The 26,896-nt window shown below is 36.2% G+C and overlaps 1 long non-coding RNA gene across 3 annotated transcripts in view; it reads right to left on the reverse strand.

Moving 5' to 3' along the window:
* Positions 1 to 26,896, reverse strand: part of LOC122139284 — a 76,040-nt gene that overhangs the window by 45,048 nt on the left and 4,096 nt on the right. For 2 of the 3 annotated variants that reach the window (XR_006156183.1, XR_006156181.1), the window contains exon 2: positions 1,186 to 1,396. This is a non-coding gene — a long non-coding RNA (uncharacterized LOC122139284). Of the gene's footprint in view, positions 1 to 566; positions 813 to 1,185; positions 1,397 to 26,896 lie in introns of those variants that run through there. The other variant, XR_006156182.1, reaches the window with a different exon arrangement.

Raw genomic sequence — 26,896 nt, forward strand, 5'->3', positions numbered from 1 at the left:
AGTGATATGGTATTGTTTTATAATATGCTATTTCATTGTTGTTTTACTCATACAAAAATGGATAATAGTTTTCAAAAACAAAGAAAACATGTAAATACATAGTAATGTAATGTAGCAACTTTTAGAAGCTTTTATAATTTTTGTTTGTGTATTTATTTATGTATCTATTATCAGTGGATAATACTAAATTGCTACAATTTACAACATAGTAATATGTATTATTATGTATTATTATTAAATATAGTAATTTTGTTTATTATTATTATTATTATTATTATCATCATCACTAATTGTGGTTTAAAACAATCACCATAATTTATAAAAATAAAAAAAAAACATGTAAAAACAGTAATATAATAAGGGATCAATATCACACTATATAAGAAGCTTTCATTGTTTATTTATTTTATTAATTTAATCATTGTTTAATACTAAATTGTCATAGTTTACAATAAACGTGTAGTAATATGTTGTTTTTTTCAGAAAATATGGTAAATTTTTGTAAGTATTTGCATTTTTGCTTTATTTTTATAATAGGCAGATACAAAAAAAAAAATCATTTATATTATAATTAAAGAAAATCATTCATCTCATGTAAACCTTTGCTTGTTATGTACATGGGAAAAAAATGTGGCTGCACATCAGAACCACATAAACATCTGGGAGGTGTCTGAAAGTGTGTCTCCGTTGGGCTTTGGGGTTTCAGAGGTTAAATCAGATTGACACTGACAGTTTTTAACACTGTATACATTCCCACGGCCCGATCTGAGAGAATGGACACTTTTTGCCACAGATCAGGTGGCACGGCCCATCTAGAGATAGATAGATATAACAGATAACATCAGATTGTAGTCAAAAAAAAGGTGGACAAAAAAAGCTTTTAAGAAAAAATAAAGGAAGAAATTGTGGGACTGGAGGTGTTGAGCTGAGTGGTCCCAGAGGGACCCAGTGACCCCAAAAACAGTCCAGGGTCAAATGTGAAAACTCACAAGAAAGTGACCTCTAAGGTCAGACGTGTATCTTACGCAGCAAATTTAAAACAGACCTCAACGCTGAGACACAACCTGAGATGGTTGTCCAGTCAGCAGCAGCACCTCAGTGAGGTTAGGAGAGAAATGTCTCTCTTTCTGAACGTAGTCGGGGCGCACAGATGCATTTTCTGAGGTTAACCAAACACAGACTCACCGTTGCGTTTTTCAGAGCTTGTCAGTCGTGCGGAAACCGCACAACGGCGAGTTCTTCTTCCATAAATGTCGACGAGATGCCGGATAGACAGCAACCCTCATGAGAGGCAGCATTTCATCTTTCCTGGAGTTAAAGTAGAATTTGGTCTGTCTGGCAGCGAGCGCGTGTGGGGGGAGCCACTCTTGCCGGGGCCGTTTAACACTCCACTGCCCTGGTGAGAAAGACAAGCACATGAAAAGAAATCAATTAGAAGTAACAAGCAAGGCCTTAAACACGGAGTCCTCCACACAGGCCAGTGAAGAGGAAAAGCAGAGCGAACGGACAAACGGAGAGAAACAAAAACTGCTCATGTAGCTTTACACTCAGCTTCTCTCTGCTGCACACATGCCCTATTTTCAGCATATTTTTACCTTGCTGCTAAATTTGTGGCTATAGTAAAACTATGCAATGCTCAGCAACATGTCCTGAGACAAGTTATGTGTTCATTATATTTCTATTAATATAAACCACAAATATGGTGCCTCTGTAAATTAATCCCAATAATGTGTTCATTAAATTTATGCATTAAGTTTTGCAGTATTTAACTTACGTTTAAAGCATCTCATAATTTACTAATTAGTTCTGCAGTGTGACATATTAATTTTTAAAAGTGCATTCATCTAATTTAGGCTCCCAAATGATATGAGGTCAAAAAAGTGCATATAAAATAATTACACAAACAATTTTTGGACACTGCTGTCAGAGTTTTGTGTTATTTTAATCTTGTTTAATATCCTGTTAATCATAGGGGAAATATTGTACAAAAAAAAATAAAAAATTCCTGTACTGTTCAAGGCTGCATTTATTTGATCAAAAATACACTAAAAACAGTAATTCTGTAAAATATTATTACGATTTAAAATAACTGTTTGCATATATTTTTAATAGTCTTCAGTGTCACATGATCTTTCAGAAATCATTCTAATATACTGATTTGCTTCTCAAGATATATTTATTATTATTATTATTATCAATGTTGAAAACAGCTGTGATACTTCATATTTTTGTGGAGACCATGATAATTTTTTTTTTTTTTCCAGGATTCTTCGATGAATAAAAAGATAAAAAAGAACAGCATTTATTTGAAATAGAAATCTTTTAAAACATTACAAATGTCTTACTAAATTAAAGTATTCATTCCATTCGGACCCCTTAAACTTTTGAATGGTAGTGCATGTGGTGACAAATCTTTCACTTTTATCTCAATATCTACTGTATATAAAGACCCAATTAATACCTGTTTAGTTCCACATCAATATTCAATAAAAATAACTCATACACGTCAGCAGCATAGTCTATAAAAAGGTAATTTTCTTTAGGCCCTGTTGATGTACCCTACATAGTGCATACTTAAAGATGATGACAGAACACAAAGCAGGTCCCAGGACAGATAAATGTAGAGAATTTGGATAATAATGTCCTTCCAGCACAGGACACTACACTGACTCCTATAGTATATAGGATTTCTCATCATACACTGCAGTTAAGCTCAGGACAGGCTGTATAGAGCCCGCTGCATCTGTCTCCACAGTTCCCAAAGTAATCAGTGTTGTTTGACACGGGTCACTTCCCCTCTCACATGTATGTAGTGCATAACTGCATATTAATTAAGGTGGACTCGGGGCCAGCTCTCACAGGAGCCTGTCCCTCTCTCAGGGTCTGACAGATCCCCAGACACTTGTTGAGGAGGAGCAGAGGTTTTGAACCAGCCATCCTGGACAGAGTCCCGTCAGACGTATCGCCCCCACAGTGACTAAAGAACACAGTCTCCTCAGGAACGAGAGACAGAGATAATATAGCACTTCAAGGGGAAAGGGAAGCATTTTGTAATTGTGGCAGTGAGGAGGCGGAGCCTTTATGATGATGTCACCGCCACAAAAAACAGTCATTTACTTTTCTTAAAAAATTGCATGAACTCACATTTGACCCCTTTTAAATATTTTTCTTCATACACATTTATGGTCTTATGGAGTGCATGTTAAATCATGTGAAAATAAGCCCTTACATTTTTCACCCGTGGAATATTCCTTTCGATCTGAAATATGTCATATTATATATATATATATATATATATAAATGGGTGTTATAGACTTTAATGTGTTTACAATTAATTGCAATGCTTTATGAATTTAATAACCCTGCACAATTGAATGAGAATTAAATTTAAGACAAAATTCTCCATTGTTCCCAAATGCAAGACAAAAGAAATGTAATTATGGTGCACAGCAGCTCACAGCCTGACCAGTAACATGAAAAACCCTTTTGCTCCATCTTCAGGAATAAAAAAAAACAAGACAAAAGAGGAAAAAAGTTAGGGGGGAGTGAGAAAGAGGGAAGCGTCAGTCTAGTTCATTTGATGCAGTGATGCAGTCTCAAGTGCATGTGTGCCCTTAGGGCTGGGACCAGGACGAGTGGAGCTGAACCCCAGAGGCTGATCTCGGATCTCCCTCCTGCACTGTCCACAACAGCTGCTGCACCATTAGCCTCTCCTCCTCTGGAGCTCATTACAACTGATCAATACAGGCCACTGCGCTTATGCTCAGCCTCCTGCCCGTCCTCTAGCCAGCAGAAATTCTCTCTTTCTTGCAGCTTTTTCTTCCCTGCACCAGTCCAAAACATGGCACATTCACTATCTGTCTTTATTTGTCTTTCCCAGCTCACACTGTTGCTCACGTTCTACCTCCGGTTCCTGCCTGATTCTAAAAACAAACCTTTTCTCCACTCACAGGCATTTCACTTCTTTCTCTCACAGATAGACGGGTAGACAGACAAACTTAAAGAGAGAGACAGACAGACAGAGTATACACAGACACACAGACAGACTGAACGACAGAACAATCGATAGATGGACAGACAGACAGATAGATAGAACGATACATAGATGGATAAAAAGATGGATAGAATGACAGAACGATGGATGGATGATAGATAGATGATAGACCGATAGACAGACAGATACTCTTCATCTAGTTTATTCTCAATTCATCCACTTTTTCAGTGCTGTTCTGCTCTTATTGAAGTGACTGTAAAATTCAATACTGAAAAAAAAATATCAGATGAATGGAAGCTCACTGGTTTTTAATACATTTACACTCTCGCTCTCTCTTCATGCATTAGACTATCTCTAGAGAGGAAGAGAGAGATGAAATTATAAAGATATGCATGATGTGGACAGAATGCAAAATGTCCATTTGTCACTCTGGATAATATAATCAATCTGAGTGATATTTCCTCCTCTTTAAAGCATAATGATATGGATTTAATACTTAGATATTAAGTATACTTGCATGTAAATAATGGAGCACCAGTGAATAAAAGCTCTTGTCACTTTCAATAAGGTGCACAGCAATTTGATCACAAACGCTGATAGATTGCGCCCTCACATCACACACATACGCACAGAAATATATGCTGATGTGAGCTCATACTGTATGAGAACAGTGTTATGTTCTCCCTATAGACTGTTATACACGCTCAGAAATACTCAGAGAGACAGAAAGAGACAGACAGACAGACAGACAGATAGACAGATAGATAGATAGATAGATAGATAGATAGATAGATAGATAGATAGATAGATAGATAGATAGATAGATAGATAGATAGATAGATAAAATGACAGACTGAACAGCAGACAGACAGAACGATTGAACAGCAGACAGAATGATTGAACAACAGACAGAATGATTGAATAAGACAGAACGAGAGAATGATAGACAGAATCATTGGATGACAGATGGACAGAATGACTGAATGACAGATAGAACAATTGAATGACAGACAGAACTACTGAATGACAGAGTGAGTGAGTGAATGACTGACAGAATGATTAAACGGCAGACAGAATGATTGAACAACAAAAAACAAGTGAACAACTGTTGGATAGATTGACTGAACGACAGACAGACAGACAGAATGATTCAACAACTGAAAGAACAACTTAATAACAGACAGAGTGAATGCTTGACAGAATGATTGAACAACAGACAGAATGACTGATCGACAGAACAATTGAACAACAGAGAACGAGTGAACTACTGATGGATAGATAGATTGATTGAACGAAAGACAGAATGATTGAATGACAGCCAGAAAGACTAAATAACAGACAGACAAAAAGACAGATGGACAGAATGATTGAACAACAGAGAACAAATGATGGACAGAACTGACAGACAGAATGATTAAACAAACAACAACTGAATGACAGAAAGTGAATGAATGACTGACAGAGTGACTGAATAAAAGACAGAATGATTGAACAACAGATGGACAGAATGAGTGAACAACTGATGGACAGAATGACTGAACGACAGACAGAATGATTAAACAGACAACTGAATGACAGAAGTGAGTGAAAGACTGACAGAACAAATGAACAACAGATAACGAGTGAACAGCTGATGGACAGAATGATTGAACGACAGACAGATAGAATGACTGAGCAACAGACAGAATGATTAAACAACAGAGAACGAGTAAACAACTGATGGACAGAATGATTGAACGACAGACAGATAGAATGACTGAGCGACAGACAGAATGATTGAACAACAGAGAACGAGTGAACAACTGATGGACAGAATGATTGAACGACAGACAGACAGAATGACTGAGCGACAGACAGAATGATTGAACAACAGATAACGAGTGAACAGCTGATGGACAGAATGATTGAACGACAGACAGACAGAATGACTGAGTGACTGATGGACAGAATGATTGAACAACAGAGAACGAGTGAACAACTGATGGACAGAATGATTGAATGACAGACAGACAGAATGACTGAGCGACAGACAGAATGATTGAACAACAGAGAACGAGTGAACAACTGATGGACAGAATGATTGAACGACAGACAGACAGACAGACAGAATGACTGAGCGACAGACAGAATGATTGAACAACAGAAAACGAGTGAACAGCTGATGGAGAGGATGATTGAACGACAGACAGACAGAATGATTGAACAACAGAGAACGAGTGAACAACTGATGGACAGAATGATTGAACGACAGACAGACAGAATGACTGAGCAACAGACAGAATGATTGAACAACTAAGAATGAGTGAACAACTGATGGAAACAATGATTGAATGACAGACAGAATGATTAAACAGACAGGACGACTGACTGACAGAATGATTTACATTTACATTTTTTTTTCATTTAGCAGAAGGAATTAACAACAGACAGGATGATTGAACAACAGAAAACTACTGATGGACAGAATGATTGAACAACAGACAGTCAGAATGATTGAATGACAGAGAACATCAGGCAGAGAGATAAATAGACAGAGAGATATAATGAGTGATCAAGACAAAATCTGATTGAACAGAAGAGAAAGATTGAATAACAAATACAGAACAACAGACAGACAAACAGAACAATAGAAATACAGAGAGATAGATAAATGTAGTTGAAGTCCAATGCACACTAAAATGGGATTCTTAGAAGTGTATAAATGGTATGTCAGTCACAGTACAGAACTCAAACATATTCAGGTTGTTGAGGTCAAAATGTATAATTTGAGCCTCATGACCGGGTCAATCAGTGATGAGTTTGAGAGCTGAATTAATTTCAAATCATCCCCTCGTTCTCTCATCCACTGACCTATCGAGAGCTGAATTCTGACCGATCCCGCGCTCACACTCCGGGGAAGTCAAACTGTTAAGTTCCCACTAGTTAAATGCGCAGACTGGGATGCGAGCGGGAAACAACGTTGATGATGAGAGCATCCCATTCTTATAGGGGGAGCCTTTTAATCTCAGCAGAACAAAACGAAGAGCAAAGCGCTTCTCAGTTTATTTGCTTTTAAATTGGGGCTTTGAGGGAATCACAGAAAACAAAAAAAGAGAAAGGGAGAACGAGAGAGAGAGAGAGAAAGGGTGGAAAAAATGACCTGCTGGCGTGTGAGTTTGTTGCTGGAAGGTAAGTCCTGCTTATATTGAAGCAAAGTTCTGAAAATAAGCAAAGAACAGATTTATTGATTTTTGGTAGAGTCTGGGTGTTGAAGAGGGAAAGAATAAAGAACTGCTCTTTGCCCGATATGTCCAAATGACGTCCCATGGGAGACGCTTAATGGTGGGGGAGGGGAGGGGGGGCAGGTGCCTTGCCTGTCTCTTGGATAGAACTGCCCTGAGGCTAGGGCTAATGGTATTGGCTGAGCCTGCTATAAGAAGCTCACTTCTAATGGCCAACTTTGTGTGTGCCAGAAGACAGACAGATATCGATTGGTCCAAATGCCCTTGAGTTGGCAACATCTAAAATGAAAATCCACCACGCAAGCAGAAAGTTTCTGCAAGTTATGTTTCAGGAATGCAATGTGAAAAGAGGGGTTTGTGGAAGGGGGGCCCATATATATGCCCATATAATGTATGCCACAACCCCGCTTTTTTTTTTTATTCTGCCCCCTTTTTATTTCGGGAAAGAGGGAGCATTATCATGTGAGAGTAAGGGGGAATTTCCATGTTTCACATCTTAAGCTGGACTGAATTGTACTCTCTCGGTCCTTAAACATGCTTTGCTATCTAAAGTGAGGTTCGGCATGAAAGATCTGCTGTTAATTGTACAATTATGGTGAAAAGCATCATGGGTTTGTTATGTCTGCAACTCCACTGTAATGAAGAAACTGATGAAAATGTGTGTGTGTTTGGGGGGGGGGGGGGGTCGTCGATGCAGTAAGATTTCTCACAACTGTCTTAGTAATTGTCTTCATTCAATCACTAAAAGCTGAAAAAGACAATATATCTTGTAAATACATAAATAACAAATAAATTAAATAAAATAAAATGTATTTTATTTTATAATGTGACAAAAGATAAAAGAAAAATGCAGTCCTTTTGAACTTTCTTCTCATCAAAGAACACTGAAATAAAAATAATAATAAAAAAATAATAATCATGGTTTCCAAAAATATATATTAAGCAACAGTTTTCAACGTTAACAATAATGTTAATGTTATAATAATGATAATAATAATAAGAAGAAATTATTCTTGAGCAGCAAATCAGCCTATTGCAATGATTTCTGAAGGATCATGTGGCATTGAAAATTCAGAATTTACCATTACAGAAATAAATTGCTATTTTATTTATATTAAAATAGAAAAGCGTTATTTTAAATTTTAATATAATATTATATAAAATATTTTAAAATATTAACATTTTACTATATTTTTGTCTGAATAATTACAGTCTTAGTGAGCATAAGAGACTTCTTTTAAAACAATAAACAATCTCAGCTACACCAAACTTTTGAACAGTGTATATTAAGTGAATTTTGGACTATTTGCTTCTAAAAGAGAGACCATACTGTAAATTAAAAGTTTTAATAAAATACATGTGGAACTCAGCATTTGGAACAAACCTCAATGACAGTAACAATCAAATAACAAAGTAAAATGTACATGAATATGACAACTAACTAAAGGTGACAACAAAAATAGCATTAACAAAGTCAACAAAAAGTAAAACAAAAAGTTATTTATTTTGCAATGCATGCTGGGAACTCTAAACCCCTTAGCAAGTTAGCAATGTTGTTCAATATAATCATTGTAGCAAGTTAGATCAATAATATTTCCCCAAATGTTGTTTAAACTCAGCAGATTCAATGCAATTCACAATTCTTCCTACCTCAGACTCCAAGAGCCCTGTATACTCAATATGTTCAGACATAAATCCATTATTTTTTGCAGTGTATGTCTCAAGATGCCATTAAACTAGCATTGGGGTGTGTGTTGCACCAGTCGCACTCAATTTACAAGACGTACTGTCCCTTTAAATATTTCAATAACAGCCAAACACCTGCTCTGAAGTGATAATTAGTGTCAGGTACAAAGCAGCTCCAACACATTCACTTTCCCTACAAGCAGACATAAGAGCCACGCATCTGTAAGTGACCTAGTTACCCTCATTAAATCAAACGCTCATCCCGTGGCCAGCTAAAACCGTACTATCAGCCGTGCCGATTCGCAATACAATGTTTTAAATGGTGGATTTGAGGGCAGGATTTCACTTTCCATAAATTACGCAAACACCACAGGGCCACGCAGAGCTGAACGGCACTAATCAAGCGTTCGGGTTCGAGCAGAAACACAGATTAGGTGGAACCGACTCAAAGTCCCAAACCAATCAGAAAGCACCCAGAGACTGGGAAAAATTAAATCAAAACAGCTTCAAAACATAAGTAAACACTTACCAAAAAGAGAAAAAAAAAAGAGAGAATTGAAAGCGGAAAAAGCAGAAATGTGACAGCATGGCAAACAATAGATATATTCACCCAAAGCCAGACAAAGACATCTGTCCCAGTGTGAGTTCAACATCAATCCCACAACAGCTGCAAGAAGGATTTTGTGTCCATTATTGAGTGCCAGTGAAAAGCTATTTCATTTGATGCATGTGGGTATGACTTTGTAACTCATAAAGAAGAAAAATTACACTTACACTTTTTCCTTTTTTCCCTCCATTCGGGAATTACTGGGGTGAAAACTTCCGTTTCACAGTGCACGAATAGCTATAGCTCACAAAGTTTGTGTGTCTCATTGCTTTTGTGCTCACAGGGGTCAAGAGGTAACAAACAACATACAGTTTGTGTCCTGTTACTTTTTTTTTTTTACAAAGAACTGCATGTTTACATTTTTTTTAAAAAGTAGCTTTGTGCATGTGCCATGTATTTTAACTGCTGTGCATGCAAAAAAAAAAATAATAATAAAAAAAATTCTTTATATATTTTTAATAATACATATATTTATGCAGACAGACCCCATGTGACATTAAAAAGTAATTAGACTAAATAACATTACAACACTGAAGCAGCTATGTGTGTGTGTGTGTGTGTGTGTGTGTGTGTATATATAGATATATATATATATATATATATATATATATATATATATATATATATAACATACACACACAGACATATACAATAAAAATATAACGTTCAACAAACACACACTAAACCATAAAAAAACATATTTTAACAAACATTTACTGCATATTTTAAGTTATAACTTATAAACATTTTATATCATTTTGATCCATAAAAAAACATATTAAACAAATCATTCTAACAACACTGTACAAAATATATTTTACACACACATATATTTGTATATATACCATTTTATTAAGTTTTTATGGAACATTTTATTTAATTTTCGTGTTTTTGATTGCAGAATCGTACAAATCAGTCCAAACTACACTGTAAAAAAATATTTTTCAAAGTTGCAAATAAAGATTGCTGGAGTACATTTTAAAATAAAATAATATTTCATTCTTTCTTAATAGTTTCATATCATTTACTGCATATTTTAAGTTATAACTTATAAACATTTTATATCATTTTGAACAATTTCATATTCTCCCCAGAATATATTTAAATATGTCCCATGTCCTTGTAACAGGATTGCAAAAATCGCAAGCCTCATTAAAAATACATGCAATATAAAATATCTCATTTAATATTTAGTTTGACCTCCAGAAATTGACGATCAACATTTTCTGAGGGTTAAGCACCTCCCTTCATTGAGCATTTGCTTAAAAAAAAAGAGCTGGCTCTATTTTGTCCCCATTTCTGAAGAGTGGCACAGAAAGTTTAGTAAAATTAAAAGATTAGCATTCAGCTAAGCCGAAATACACTCATAAACATGCTTGTGAAGGTTATCTCCACAGGTTCACAGGGTCATGACTTCATAGCTGAAACCCACTTAAAGATGGTATGAACGCTTCTGGTTGACTGGCACTTGATGAAAGACTCAATGAAATGCACAGAAATCAAACACGAGCCACGTGGGCCTCACTCAGACTTTAATTGTTTTATTTAGATCTATAGATTTCTAAGCACAGTGGTTTCCCGTCTCAGGAGATCTTTTTTAATGAAATATTGAGTTCAAAGACTCATAGACCACACAGAGAAGTGTGTGTGAATGCTGAAGGCAATAGCAAAGAGGACTGAGCACATCAAAGTGAACACAAATCTTCACACTGGAAACCAGATTACAGCTGGTAAGATTAGCGCCGCGCTAGAAACAAGGTACATACTGTCACAAACACTGAGACAATTGAGCATCAGGAAAACTGCAATTTCTAAAATCAAATCAGTCTACAGACACATGTGACAAAAGTATGTTAGAGGACAGTCCTTTTTGTCAGAACACAGAACCTCAATGAAGCGCAGCAATACTGATGAAGCATAAATCATTGGTATTGTTGCAAACTCAACATTTAGAAGCTTATATAAAATGAACACAACCACACAATGTAAATTTTTAAGGTAAAAGGCTGTTAAAAAAATGCTACTGTAAAAAATTGTTAATTAGTTAACAGTAAACTCCCTTACTATATACAGTGGAAAATAAGTGTAATAAATTAAATGGGATTTTTTGTGTTATTTTATGTATTTTGTGGATTTTTGGAGGCAAAAAAGTACTTAGTGAAAAAAAAAAAAAAAAAAAAAAAAAAAAAAAAAATATATATATATATATATATATAATATATATATATAATATATATATATATATATATATATATATATATTTGTAAATTGTATTGCCTGAATTCTCTGTGTAAATTTTTTAACCATTTCCTATTAGGACTCTCACGTCATTTGTATTTTTTTATATAAATTTTTTTAATTTATTTCCATATTAACATGTATACATCATAATTCTAACTTTTTTCCTCAGCACTGCGAGAAAAAGGTCAGAATTGTGAGATTAATTGTCATAATTACCCATTTTATTCATTTATTTATTTTTATTCTGTGGCACGATACATCCATCTTATGATTTGAAATTATATTGTTTATTGTATAATTTTGGTGTTGTGTGTTAACATAATGGTGTTTTGTATTTGTGTGCATGACATATCAGTTAATGAAATACACTTTTTTTAATGTAAATTTTAGCTTAATCCATAAAACCTAAAATGTTGCTAACAATTTTTTTTTTTTTTTAAATAGTAAATTTTGGCAAACTTTATTTTTACTGTAAATTTCTCAGTTTTTCTTAACAATGCAGATGATTGCTAAACAACGTAGAAACTTGTCAAATTAACAATAAATTTAACTAATGCACAAAAGTGTTCATCAGCTATGTGTTTGTCTGCATTAAACACTCATCCAATCAGAATTTGTCTGATTAAAAAAAAATAAAAAATCTGGAAAAAAAAAATGATAAAAAGTCTGAAATTTCCTTTTTATAAATTTCAGAAGAAAACTATTATTTATTATCTATTATTTTAAAGACCAAGTTTTTAATGTTGTTTACATGTCTACCTGTTTTTAATATACCTACTTAAAGACAAATAAACCATGTACATATTCACCATTGCTGAGCTTTTCTCCTTTTCTCCTGAGTGAAGCAAGCGGTCTGAGCTGGTGGCATTGAGAGGAGGCCGGGATATTCAAAATGGTTCTAAATAAAGTTTTGATGTTCAAATATTAGTTTAAAGGGATAAAATTAGTGAATTGAAGGTATCATTGTCTCATTTTTAACTGGCTGCTAAACTCCTGCATTTGTGCAAAAAGAGAAAAGATAAAAAGAGGTGGACGAGGGGGAAAAGCAGTCAGGAGAAAAGAAAAGTGAGTATTCTCCTGGTGATTTCCAGTAAAACCCTCAAAATGGCAAAACACTGCAATACATCACTTAAATGTAGGTATGTTCAGCATTTACCGGACTCTGATTTGGTTTGCTCTGAGATGTAAAAGCGAGCGGAGAGGACCTCTGGGATGCGGATTTTCCGCTCAGTCTCATTTGACAACTTTTAGCGTTTGAGTGGGATGGCCTCTTGATCAAATATCGGACATTCCTGTTCTCCAGGAGAAAGAGCAGAGAAATTTGCTCTCACTTTGCCAGATGTGCATGTCTTCCGAAGGCTAACAGCCTTGCTCGAGCCCCTCTGAAACTACTCTTAAAAGTAGTCAAGTTCGCCTCGTCGCATCGGAACAGAAGGGGGCCGGGAGACGGGAAAGACGTCCCATCGGCACAGGAGCCCTGGGAACGTCAGGAGACTCGGAAACAGCATTTAGCACTTTACTGACCAGAGACGCTTTCGCATAGAAAAAACAGCAACATCTCGTATTTAAAAGTTCTGATACATGGAGGAAATTGTGCTTAACGGCATCAAATTGGGGTATTTTGCAGGGTTACAGACATCGAAGATGGTCCTCGGGAGAGAACAGCGTGTGAAACTTGTTAAGAGGAACTTCAAAATGCCCCATAAATCCACTTTTTTTACTGCAATCTTTAAGTCTGGCAGCTCTGAGGAAACACTTTTATATATGTGTGGAATAAATCTATTTGACGAGTTTGTTTTAGGAGGAGTCGAACTTGAGGAAAGCAAAATGTTTATTGTGATAACCGCAGATTAGTAGCCCACTGTGAATCTGACATGAGTTTTGTGGTCTAACTTTAGGGAATTGGTCTCCATTCAGTCAGATACTGGATGCAGAACTTTAAAGACGCCTCAACAAAGGAGAAAAAAATGCTTGGTAATGGGGAACTTTTAATGGTATCGAGCAATGACGAGTTTAGATACCTCCTTAATCTCAGAAAAGTATGTATTCAATTTTAGATGACTATAATGGAAAACAATCATATTTGTTGTAGTTTTAACTTAAATGTAAAAATAATAATAATAATAATAATAATTCTTGGATTTTTGGTTTTGGGGATTGGTGTTTGTTTTGTATGTTGTATAGTTCTGTGTTATGTAGATGAAATGTCATTATTGTATGACAAAATGAGAAAGAAGGGGGCCAATTTATCTTGTAGATGGAGATCACATCAATGATTTTGCTGCTGCGGCTTTACTAAAACTTAATTCCACTTAATTTCCCTAAAATTTAAACATCTATTCAGTATGTTTAAGCAGTTTGATCTACAGCAACCAAGGGACTGGGACCAAGAGGGCCTGAAGATTGATTAAAATTATATAAAATAAGACAAAACAAGCTGTAAAATTCACTAAACAGATCAAGATATATTTCTCATTTTAATTCCCCCAACAATTTAAGAATTAGGATTCCCATGGTCTTAGAAAAAGTATATATGAGGGAATATTAAAAGTGAGATTTCAAGACCTAGAAAAGTAATGGAAATGTCTATAATGAATATGATTTTTTCTAATTATTTCAAGCAGTAAAATATTAAAAATATAATTAAAATATTTTATCAAGCAGGAGTTGCCAAATTGCTATTTGTTTAAAATAAAAATAAATAAAAATAAATGAATAAAAATAAAAATAAATACATACATAAATACATACTTGGGACTTAGTACCATATATTAAATTAATTAAATTTTTTAATTGTATTTTTATTTCAATGGTAGTTGAACACCATCTAAAGATTGTTCAAATTAATAGACAGTGTGACTACAATATTATTTGAATAATTACATCATAGATAGATAGGTTGATCTATCCATTACCAGTGCTAAAACACGTCAGGTTGTTTATGGAACTCCAGTTTGCAGCAATAGCCTCGGCCTCCTCTCGCTGCTGTGTTTCTTTAATGGATGTATATCTGAGTGAGTTTACTCCCTGGAGAGCCGACACAGTACACATCCACTTATCAGGACTATTACTGAGGACACACTCACACACGCCGAGCGTTTAACTCCTTATCTGTGTCACACTCATCTTCAATCACCTTCAGCGGCTCGAGCAGCGTCTGCGCTCCGCTCCGGTCTTTCATGAGGCCTGGGTCATCGCTGCGCTTTCAATGCAGGGTCAAACGGCCCCTGTCCGGGCTTCTGGTGAGTTACGATCCTTGACCTATTCCAAATCTGTACAAATACATGCGTCTATCCAAATCTCCCCCTCTCTCTCTCTCTCTCTTTCTCTCTCTCTCGGAAAGCAGAGCTGTTAGGATTATGTCTGTAATGGAATTAATTCTAATCTCTGTCACTCCTGTGATGGGATAATCCCACATTAAGGGGGCCACCTTTAAGAGCATTTCACACCATTTTCATTGGCTGTATCCAGATTAAACAGAGCTCGTCTTCACCAGGCCAAGGTGCTGGTGTCATTGCGCGGTCGTCCCGGTAACCTTCCATTTGTCAGCCACATCATTGATTATCAATATTTCATTACGGCGCACAGATATTAGCCTGACCTCCTCTGAACCATCCAACACTTTCTCCAGGGTCGTGAGAGACACAAATACGATTTTGGTTCTATATTATGCTCTTTTGGTTGCGACAAAGCAATACAAATTCTTACTGAATGAGAAAAACAAGTTTAAAGAGAAGCGGAATCACACGCACACAAGTACAGTATGTGATTTTCATCATAAACAATAGGAGAGTGTTTGAGAAACCTGCTTGAAAACAGTCGTTTCTCTCTTCTCACGTAACAAAAGAATTTCAACTGAAATCAATATTTCATGTCCATTTATTTATTTTTTTGCTAAACAGTAGCATAATAATCCAGAAAATGTACAGTCCACCAGTCAGTCAATATGGCGAAATCTCCTTCAGGTTTGGATCCTGATCACCCTGGTGGGGTTTATCTCGCAATAATGACCATCTGGCTGTATATTATCTCTTATTGCTTAGATTATTCTGAATTTTAATAAATATAAAGCAGTTAGAGACCTCCCTGACTGCTACCACCTCTATACGCAGGGCATTTTAAGCAGGACCCACACGGCCAGCTCTGGCCCACCTCTCAACGGGCTCTTTTACAGTCTTGAGCAAACAATTATTATGCCAGCCTCTAATTAAAACGTAGAATCAGAGGTAAGTCCGGCCTTGAAGTCCAAATGACCAAATGTAGTCCATCCCACCCCCTCCACAGCAACACATCACCCATGCCGCTTCGCTGGAGCAGCCGGAGTCAGGGCTGATCAAAAGCGGGCGAGAGGGTGTTGGGCGAGGGCAGAGAGATGTCCAGGAGGGGACGGGTGCGGGGGATAACAGGCCAGGCGGGTGAGCCCTGACACCCCACGGTTCCTGACAACGGTCGGTCTCTGATGGTCGCAGTCGGGGCTGTCGGTAGGGGTGACCGAAACCACGGGCTCCAGCTCCATATCCGCAGCCTCCATCAAAGAACGAGACGGCCCTGCTGAGAGAGGCCCGAATAACAAACATCAATGTGATTACACTGATGAGATAGGAGGGAGCAAACTCACAGAGGACAGTGAGCTGACATGCGATGAGAGTTACGACAGGAAGTGAGGTCATGAGCCAGTGGACTACAGTAGAAAACTTTACACTTAAAGGGACAGTTCACACAAAACTGGAAGTTCTGTCATTATGTTGCAAACTGGTCTGATTATACTTAAATGACGACCGAATTTACATTTTTATGGACAGCATGCTGGAAATTACAAGAGAGAGAAAAAAAAAAACGTCAGATCATAAAAACAAATGGAAAACATACAGCAATACATTACTGTTTAAAAGTTTTGGGTCAGTAAGATTTTTCTTCTGAAAGAAATTAATACTTTCATTAAGGATGCATTAAATGGATCAAAAGTGACTGACAATGTCACAAAAGAAATGAATGAATCAAAAATGTTTTTTTCTTGATCAAAGAATCTTGCAGACTTGCATCACAGGAATAAACTACATTTGACCAAATATAATTTTTTTGTATTAATATTTTGCAATATTACTGTTTTTACTGTATTTCTGAATAAATGCAGCACTAGTGACAGAAGAGACTTCTTTCACATTTCAATGATAGTGTATATTAATATTGAAAGTCTATAATGCAAAAGAGCCGGAAAGTTTAAAAGAACTAGTAGTTTTGCTAAATATTTGTTAAATTTGAAAAATTATTTCAACAACAAAAAAAAAAAAAATACATAAATAAATAAACAAACTTTTAATATACATGATTGCATTTGATTTTATAATTTAGCAGACACTTTTATCCAAAGTGACTTTCAAACGAGGAGTACAACAACTATGAGAGCAAATGAAAATCTTAATATGTATATATTGTATATGATATTATAATGGTATATTATAATGTGTGCATATATTTAAAAATCATATTCACATGAACTACCAAAGTCCAACAATAGGCAAAATTGTGGCATAGGGTAAATTGGAAAATGAGAGTGATAGTAGTATTGTACTAAAACAGAATAATCCAAATGCACTACAGACTTTTACAGTAAGTTTGTCCAGTATTTGAGAGCGAGTCGAGATGGACTGCAGCTGTAGGTGAGGCCACAGTGGGAGGATGAGGAGGATGATCCAGGGCGATGACTCCTCCGAGACGACCGTGATCCAGGGACGCCGCTTGGGCTCCAGGTACACGGCCTTTGCAGTCCCCTCGACAGCTGTAATGAGTTTAATCGGGTTCCTAAGCCGCCCGGTCGGGCTGATCAGAGCAACCCCAGACACCCCGCTGCAGATCCAGCTCGACCCCCCAGAGTCCTGCGGCCCACCACCTGAGAAACACGCAATTTGGGCTCTTTTAGCGTATCTCTCACTCCTCTGCCCATGTTTCTTCATCTCTCCATTGTTGTTGTGTCTCTGATCGCTGGCCTGGTTTTCACTCCGTCCTCCTTCTCCGAGTGACGACAATTCGTCCGAGACCTCTGCGCTACTTTTCACCCTCCTTAAAACCAATTTCTAAATATGAGCTTATATAATTGCTCCTCAAACAAGGTTATATAACATACAACAATGTAGATATGCAAAGACTCCCCAGCAGAAACATGACAGGGCAGTCAGCTAACCAACGAGAGCCTCAACAAATCACATTTCTTTTCTGCTTAAACGTCTCTGACTCACATACTTAGCACAGTCATCATCAAACTGGCCGGCCTCATCCATATTTCACGTTTACTTGTACTTTCAAGTACTTTTGCACAACGCTTTGATCACTAAAGACAAAAGTCTTCATATTCATGCAAGCAGTTTAAGGTGTGCTCAGAGAAAAATTCCAACCTCAAAATTAAAGTCTCGTCTCGATTAAACGACACATCCATCTCACGCATAACCTTGTGTTATAACGCTTCATGTTTTGTAGGACTAGAACACCATGAGAGCTTGGGGAAAAAAAAAGTTTAATGGTTCTATATTATTTGTGTATATATATATATATATATATATATATATATATATATATATATATATATATATATATATATATATATATATATATAGACTATACATATAAAGACACCTAAAACATATGATTGTCACTGTTTTTTTTATATATATGCTCTTTTTTTGTCTCCATGTTCACTGTGGATGCATTTATTTGATAAAAAAAATGCTGTAAAATATTAATATCGTGAGAAATTATTACAATTTAAAATAGCTATTTTCTATTTGAATACATTTTAAAATGTAATTTATTCCTGTGATCAAAGCTGAATTTTCAGCATGAAGTCTTCAGATTCACATGATCCTTCAAAAATCATTCTAATATGCTGATTTACTAGAGAAACATTTCTTATTATTATCAATGCTGAAAGCAGTTGTGCTGCTTAATATTTTCATGAAAACTGTGATACTTTTCAGGATTATTTGATGAATAGAAAGTTCTAAAGAACTGCATTTATTTGAAATATAATTTTTTGTAACATTTTTAATATTTTTACTGTCACTGAATTTAATGCATACTTGCTGAATAAAAGTATTAATTTCTTTTAAAAACAGAAACTTTCAAAAAGAATCCCCCTTGGTTGATATATATAAATAAATTAAAAAAAAAATATATATATTTTTTTTTTTATAAAAAAAAAATATATATATTTTTTTTTTTATAAAAATATTAAGCAGCAGTTTTCAGATATATATATATATATATACATACATACACACATATCTATACATTATAGACAAATCTTTCACACAATAAACCTTCTTAATTCCTTAAAAGAAGAATCTGATTTCAAAAAGACTTGAAATCTTTAAAATGAAGTCCAAGCTGCAATTTAAAACTCCATAAAGATTACATAAAATATACAATATAGAATATGCAGAATATATGCTGTACTGTAAAACTAATTATGGTAATTGTTTGTAAACTTGTAAATTATAGTGTGCATGTAGTCCTGAACTAACCACAGAAAGCAAAATGTAACAAAATATAACATTCTCAAACATAAATGCAAACTTTAACTTGTACGTGCCAAGAGTGCTAAATTTTGTTATTTAACATGTAACATAAGCTGTTATATATCTAAAACACAGAAGTGACAGGATGTAAGCATGACATAAAGATATACTGACAAAACCCATGTGATACAACCGAAAGGAGAATAGAGGAAAATAACAAGAGAAAGAGAAGTTTATGGTTTTTGTCAGTGTTTAAGTGAGTGTACTTGACCTTCTGTCTGTTTGGAAGATCTGCTACATGTTATTGACTCCCATTTTCCCCATCCAGCAGCACTCGAAACCCAGAGACCTGCTTTTACCCCGTTAGTGCCTCTTCCAATACTTTAGATCAGGTTTAGTTTAAGGTCGGCATCTTTTGCTGCTCCTCCCAGAACAAATCAAGCTGCTTTCTCACATTTCAGCGGGAGAAACACTTGCGGGTTTCAAAGTTGGTTTTTCTGAGCTTCAGATCTTACTGAGAGCAGAAAGGTTGATGAGAGCTCGCCCTATACCCGTCCTGTCACTCTGTCACACTGTCAAAGCATTATCAGGAATTCATACAAACATATGGCATTTATGTATTAACACGTGCCAGATTTATTCTTGGCCACTTTCAGGGCAATAATCATTGTGAAGCTGTTCAACAAATCCTGTGTGTTGGCTTTCAGAAAAGAAAGAAAGAAAGAAAAGAGAGAGAGAGAGAGAGAGAGAGAGAGAGAGAGAGAGAGAGAGAGAGAGAGAGAGAGAGAGAGATCCTTTCAATTCACAGCTTAAGAGTGCCACCCTGTGGACAGCGTTGCTGACATCCTCTCTGTTTGTTTTAAATTAATCAGATGGCATGTTTGTTCTTTTTCTTTGTTTGTTTTGTTTCTGCTTATCAGTCAGCCCTTAATGAACACTTAAAATGATGAAAGATTACCACATGGACTGAGTGTTATCAGAGTTTCATCAGCCATTAGCCTGTCTGCAAAACAATCTTCAGACACTGTTTAATTATTCCTTTAAAAAAAAGAGAAAAAAAGGAATAAGTTTAAGAATGGTGCATTTATTTTTGTTAAATGTATTCATTATCAAGGTTATATTATTCTAGTAATTTTTTTTAAACTATGTAAGATTGTAAATATATATTATAATGATGATGATGATGATTATTATTATTATTGTTATTACTAATTCTTTATTAAGCTGCAAAAAACTAATAATATTATAATATGTTTATGTATTATTATTATTATTATTATTATTATTATTATTATTATTATTATTATTATTATTATACATAATACTCTGCTATATAAATTATTATTATGGCATATCAAATAAAGGAATTGAATGATTTATAATAATACATTTGATGAAATCATAACTCTAAAGAGTTTGTTTATTTTGTTTATAACTAATAATAATAATAATAATAATATACCAAAACAAGATAATAAGTAAAGCATGATGACTGAAATAATAGCTAATAAAAAGAGACCAGATGATATTCTTATCATTATAATATAAATTCTTATATTTGTTTACTTCATATTTGATACATCCGTTATTGCTCTTCTCAAATGCTGTATAAAAATGTGTGATTTTGTGAAACACATATGTGAGTTGGACAAATGTTTTAAAACTATTGAACTGATTTTGTTTATATGTGCTTTTGTTTTAAGTTTATATGTGCACCGCAGCACATTTTTCAATTGTTTTCTCTCCAGATTCGTTCGGTGTTTTTCTCCTCGGCGCGGCCCTCGGGACGACCGGTTTGAGAAGACCAGCGTCTGAAGTCACATGCTGGCTTGAGCAAAAGCTTGTTTGGGTCAAATCTAAAGTGTCTGAGCGAAACACGCTGCACCTAAAGATCACCTGCCTGCCTTTCTCAAGCTAAAAAGTCCAAAATGAAAGCAACAGCAGACCTGTTTAAATTAGCCTTTCCCTCTCGTGGCCTCAAATCAAATAAAACACAACAGTTGGAGTCCAAACAAGTTAAAAGAACGTCCTTGTGGGTTTTATCCACTAAAGCAATAGTAACAAGAACAACCTTCTCAAAGGCTAAAATGTCCCAGCGGTCCAACACTCAATAAAGATTTGGCTACTTAAGAAGGTCGAAACAGCGAGCCATTTAAGGGCTTGACATGGACCCAGCTAGCATGCTGTTTTTACCATCACTCATACCGAGGTAACGCAATTCCTCGCCAGTGTTCTGCACCTCTGATACATTTAGGCTAATGCCTGATGCAAATGACATGGGGACAGATAGAAATAGAAATATATCTTCATCACCTGCGTTCTCTCTCTCCGAGTGTCCTGCATCCCTAGATGGACACACACACACACACTGCTGTCTCTCTACCAGCGTCTTCGTTTAGTGCAAGATCTCATCAGGGGAGTGGAAGCCTATTGACTGGTGAACAAAAGGTTGAGAGGAGATAGTAGAGACTTGGACGGACATGAGCTGTGACCTCTTACCACTTTCCTACTTAAGATTGTTTCAGTCACTATTTTTGTATTTCTGTTTGGACAAACTGCACTGAAAACATAGACTTTGAAAAAATGTTCACTCATAAATAGCTAACAAATTTCACAAATAATTGGAAAAAACAGCAATTAAATGTAAAAGATGGAAATAGTAATTTAAATATAGATTTTGTAAATGTTATTTTTTTTATCTTCATATTTTCTGTTTTCATTTTAATTTTAGTTAAAGTTTTAGCAATTTTGTTGTGTGTTTGTCATTTTTATTATTATTATTTTTTTTTTTTTTTTTTTTTTTGGTCTATACAATCAATATACAATGTTGTGCTTGGCAACTAGCCGAAACAAAACTATTTTATTTCAAGTAACAAAAATTGTTTTATGGTTTTAGTTAACTCATCACCCTGTATACAACTTCTAAAATTCATTTTTTACAGCGTAGTACCACAGAAAAACAAAAAAAAACTTCTTTTTAAGTCAACGTGAAATGAAAATGGACATTATTTACTTTCTGAATACACATTGATTGTGAATGATGCATCAGTTCACAGCATTTAAAAGAAAAAAAAAAGTTTTTGTGATTTTTCATCACTGAAGTGAATTCCCATCAGACAATGCTGCTAATCCAAATCCTAAATCCAATCCAATCAAGAAAAATCCAATCAAATCAAGAAACTCCCTATGTTATTTCTCTCTCATAAAATATCTAGTTCAATATGCCACATTTGACTTTCATGTTTCATACTGACTAATTTCTCCACCAGACTTTTTTTTGGACAAAATTATTTTAAACTTCTGCATGACTGCTTTCACTCTTTATTAGACAATTGGTTAACTAAAAGTTATTTCATGCCAATAATGAATCATTACACATTAATTTTTAATTCATAGGGCTGAGGGGGTTAAAAAAAAAAAAAAACAGTGTCTGGGACCCGGTGATTGTCAGCTCTGAGAATAATCACATATCAGTCTGGAGTTCAGAGCGATGGGGCCATTTCACATTCTGACTCTAATTAAAGATGAAACGAGGAGAAGAAATGTTCGACTCGCCCCTCAATCAACGTCTGACAGACACCGACCTCACCTCAGATTACCGAAGCCCACCTGAGCCGCTTCTGAAGACTGTCGAAATGATTCAGAGCAAGCTAGCGCAACAGACTGAAGCAGATTCGTCAGTAACAGCAGGTGGACTTCAGTCTCACGGGGGTCAAACACAGCCCTGGCCTCTTGACTCTGCTGCTTGCAAGTTTGCTGAAGCTCAAGTAAGGAGCTGAACTCTCACTCAGAGACAGAAAAACTCTGCTGGACCACCACGTGGCGCCCAACGAAAGGCGTTTTGTGATTTATGAGCGACAGCAAACATCTAGTTCAGATTGACTGGTCAGTTTATTAGAGTTTCTGAATTAGATTTGAAAACCGATTTGAACAAAAACCACCAGAGAGTTCAGATAAAATCTCGACTCTTTTATTGGAACGGTTTCCACTTCAGGAGCTGTTTATCTCACCTCTCTTTGCAAACATTCTGTCAGATGTTTTAGATCGAGACTTCATTCATCTACTTTTTAAATAAATCAAGTAGCGGTGGCATCATTTATTTCAGTGGGATGAATTTTTACATGGACATAAACTAAGTCAATATTATTAAAATGATAGAAGTCTGATTATTCTCCAAATATCCTAATATGAATATGTCTGCAGTATTTTTTTTTTCACCCCTGTCCATTCTGTACTGAAGCTCACCACCTTTCAGACATCTACTGTAAATCACACATCAAATGCCATTCTACTAGACTAGATAACACAAAATCACAACACTTATGTCAACATGAACTCATAACTGACCCTTTACTTTCTAAAAATATGTTCCAGGGTTAATTGTGAATTATTCTGTTCACAGCATTTAAAATAAGGTTGTTTTTGTGATTTTTCATTAAAAAAAAAATCTACATCTACATCTCTGAAACAAATGTTTTTTTTTTTTTTTTTTCAGGGACATTGCTATGCATCTTATTTCAACTTGTCATATACAGAAACTTTTCACAATGCAATCAAGAAGAGAAAATGTCAAGCAAGCAATGCAAGCAAAACATCTGATAAAAAGTTTGAAAAAATAATGTGTCTATACACATTACAGTTCAAAAGATTGTTTTTAAAGTACCTTATGCTCACTAATGAACAGTAATATTATTTAAATTGAAAATAACTACTATTGAATGAATAGATTTTCAAATGTAATTTATCTCTGTGATGCACAGCTGAATTTTCAGCCTCATTACTCCAGTCTTCAGTGTCACATGATCCTTTAGAAATCATTCTAATATGTTGATCTGCTGCTCAAGAAACATTATTATCAATGTTGAAAACAGTTGTGCTTCTGATGTAACTTAATGTAATACTTTTTCATGGAAATAGTGTTTTTTCAGGATTCTCTGATGAATAGAATGTTAAAAGAACAGCATTTATTTGAAACAGAAATCTTTTGTAAGATTATAAAAGCCTTTCCCATCACTTTTGATCAATTTAATGCATTCTTAAATATCTTACACGTCTCAAATTTTTTGAATGGTAAACGTGAAGAGAAAAGATATTGGTTCAATATCTAATGCAACGGCATTCAGACATTTTTAAGTCTGACTTAAGTGTCAATCCTTTTTGGGGAACCTGAACCTTCACATTCATTCCTTCTTCCATGTCTCAGAGACTCTTATATAACCAGAGCAGCGTCTCTGCGCTCTCATGTTCCACTTATTCATATTTGTCCCAGCGACTAAATTTCCCTTTGTTTGAATTCTCCTCCAAAAGCGCGGAACAAAGAGACAATTATTTTGTTCTTGTAGTGCCGGCCTCAACTTTTCCAGCATTCTTTTTGAAGTCGCCCCGCAGACGTTTTTATTTTGTTTGTTTGGCGCTCTGACTGACAAGCTTTGTTTGCTGTTTGTCGACTCTGCATTTGAGGCTGTAGCACCACGATTACAAGCTTACATCAAAGTTCCTCTCTTCCCCGGCATCCCTGCCCTGCCGGATCCCAGCGGAGCTGTCTACGCTGACAGCCGCTACGCCTTACATGCGACAGGGCGCGCGCGTGTGCGCTAAAGAGCGAGAAGTGGCTGCTTCAAGAGGACTCTACAGGTTTTGCTTCATGGCCTTAAGCACTGAGGTTGTTCTCTTTGTTGCCACTGCCATGCGGAAGGAGATAAAGTTGACGCGAGGCTTCCAGGCCGACACGTTAATCTGGTCATCCCCCAATCCTCTCGTTCCCGCAGCCCTGCTTCAAGTCATGTCGCTAAATCCCCCATATCTCCCTCCCAGGCCCGCGGCTCTTGTGTTCCAACAATGGCCTCTTAGCAGGCCTTGGACTGACGCCCGACTGTCTCTCCCTCTCTCTCTCTCTCTCTCTCTCGCCCGGACTCTTTTTCCCTTTGTGACAGTGTGTGTGCGCCGCTTCTGCGTTTGCTGACTTGGTGGGCCCCTAATTTGTGTCTTGAATGTGTATTTTGATGGAACAAAGTGGGCCGAGAACACAAGACGCAGAGCTGCAACAGAAAGCGAGATAGAGCCCCTAAAACACAGAGCTGGTGCGCCGTTAAGATTTCTGAAAAATACATCCAACAGTGCAACAACCAGCTCAGATATCGAATTATTCATGCGACTAAAATCTTGCAAAGCACCTCTTCAACTCCGCTGCACCCGAATGCGGCTCTGTGTTGTCAGCCGAGCACTTTTTTCTCTCTTTCAGAGTTGTAAAAGAGAGGTAAGAGAAGACAAACGGGGCATCAGAGCGGCGTCTGCGATGCAGAGGACAGTCGAGGGAATTCGGCGCCGTCACCTCCTCTGTCAGAAGAGCTCCTCAAATCTCATTTGAATGCTAATTATTTTGGTCAGTTTATAAACTATAGATCAACCCCAAAAGTCTCGGTGGATCTTCTATAGATTCTGTCGTGACCATTTGGATCCTGAAATATCGTCCCGGGAGGACGCGAATCACCTTGCTTTCTAACATGTCCCCTGTCTCGGCTTCTTTCATTATACAACACACAACCTATCAGATATTCCTGCTTCTGCTGGCACTCCGGCCTTGTTGCCAGCCATCAGTAAGTGAAAAAAAGGCACAAAGCTCGTTTTATCTCGCCTCAGCTGCCGTTCACAGCTCTGTTTTCCTCTCTCCGCCACTTGCTCTCTTTCTGTGCTTTTCCCCCACGGAGCGGGGCCGATGTCTTAAGAACTCGCAATTCTTCTCGTTTTTATTGAGGTTTTTTTGCCTTCTTTTCCTCTCGAATGAAAACACTGCATGAAGCTGTACAAAAGCAGCTGTGTTGGAGACACACAAAGACTACACTGAGAGCGAGCGACACGACAGAATCACATCGCTCCCATTATACTCAAGCAAAACTGTCTACATAGCGTGGCATTGTCACGTCGCTCGATTGTGGTGTATGTGAAATAAAGAGTCAGAATACTGATTGTTTAAACTTTAATATAGTCAGACTCTTTATTTAACATATGCTGCAAGCAAGCAACATCACATGACTTTCGCACAAAAACTGCACCAAAACATGCTTCGTTTGGTATCGCATGCCATCAGGGGTTAAAAAATAACTTCTTTTTTTTCTGTTCTTTTGGGTTTTTACTTTGAGTTAAAAACTAAAATTCCCTCACACAGCACAAGCCATACTATGCATACTATTTTTGCTCTAGGTATAGGCCATATGCAAATTTTATGTATGCATTCTAGAAAATCCAGAAAACTTACTAAAATTGAAAAAACATTCAACATTTAGGCTATCCAAAACATACTGCAGCGAACAATGCATACCACAATGCAGTGCATTCAACTTGACCTTCCGGACTACTACTGTTTGGAGCGCACATACAAACTGTTTCACTGCAATATTATTATTTAAAAATAATCTTTAAAAAGGAGCATAGCTTATGTATTGAATACTGCAAAGTATGCACAGTTTGGTAGTATTGCATTGGGAAACATTGGACAATTCAGGAATAGCATACTATCATTGTGCAGTATACAGTACGCAGTATGCAGATTTTATGTATGCACATACAGGTACCCTGACACAGAATTTTCAGCAGAGTGCACGCTAAATTAATTACTGTATCCTACAATACAATGTGC

This window comes from Cyprinus carpio, chromosome B12 (genome assembly GCF_018340385.1).
Source record: "Cyprinus carpio isolate SPL01 chromosome B12, ASM1834038v1, whole genome shotgun sequence".
Classification (NCBI taxonomy): Eukaryota; Metazoa; Chordata; class Actinopteri; order Cypriniformes; family Cyprinidae; genus Cyprinus; species Cyprinus carpio.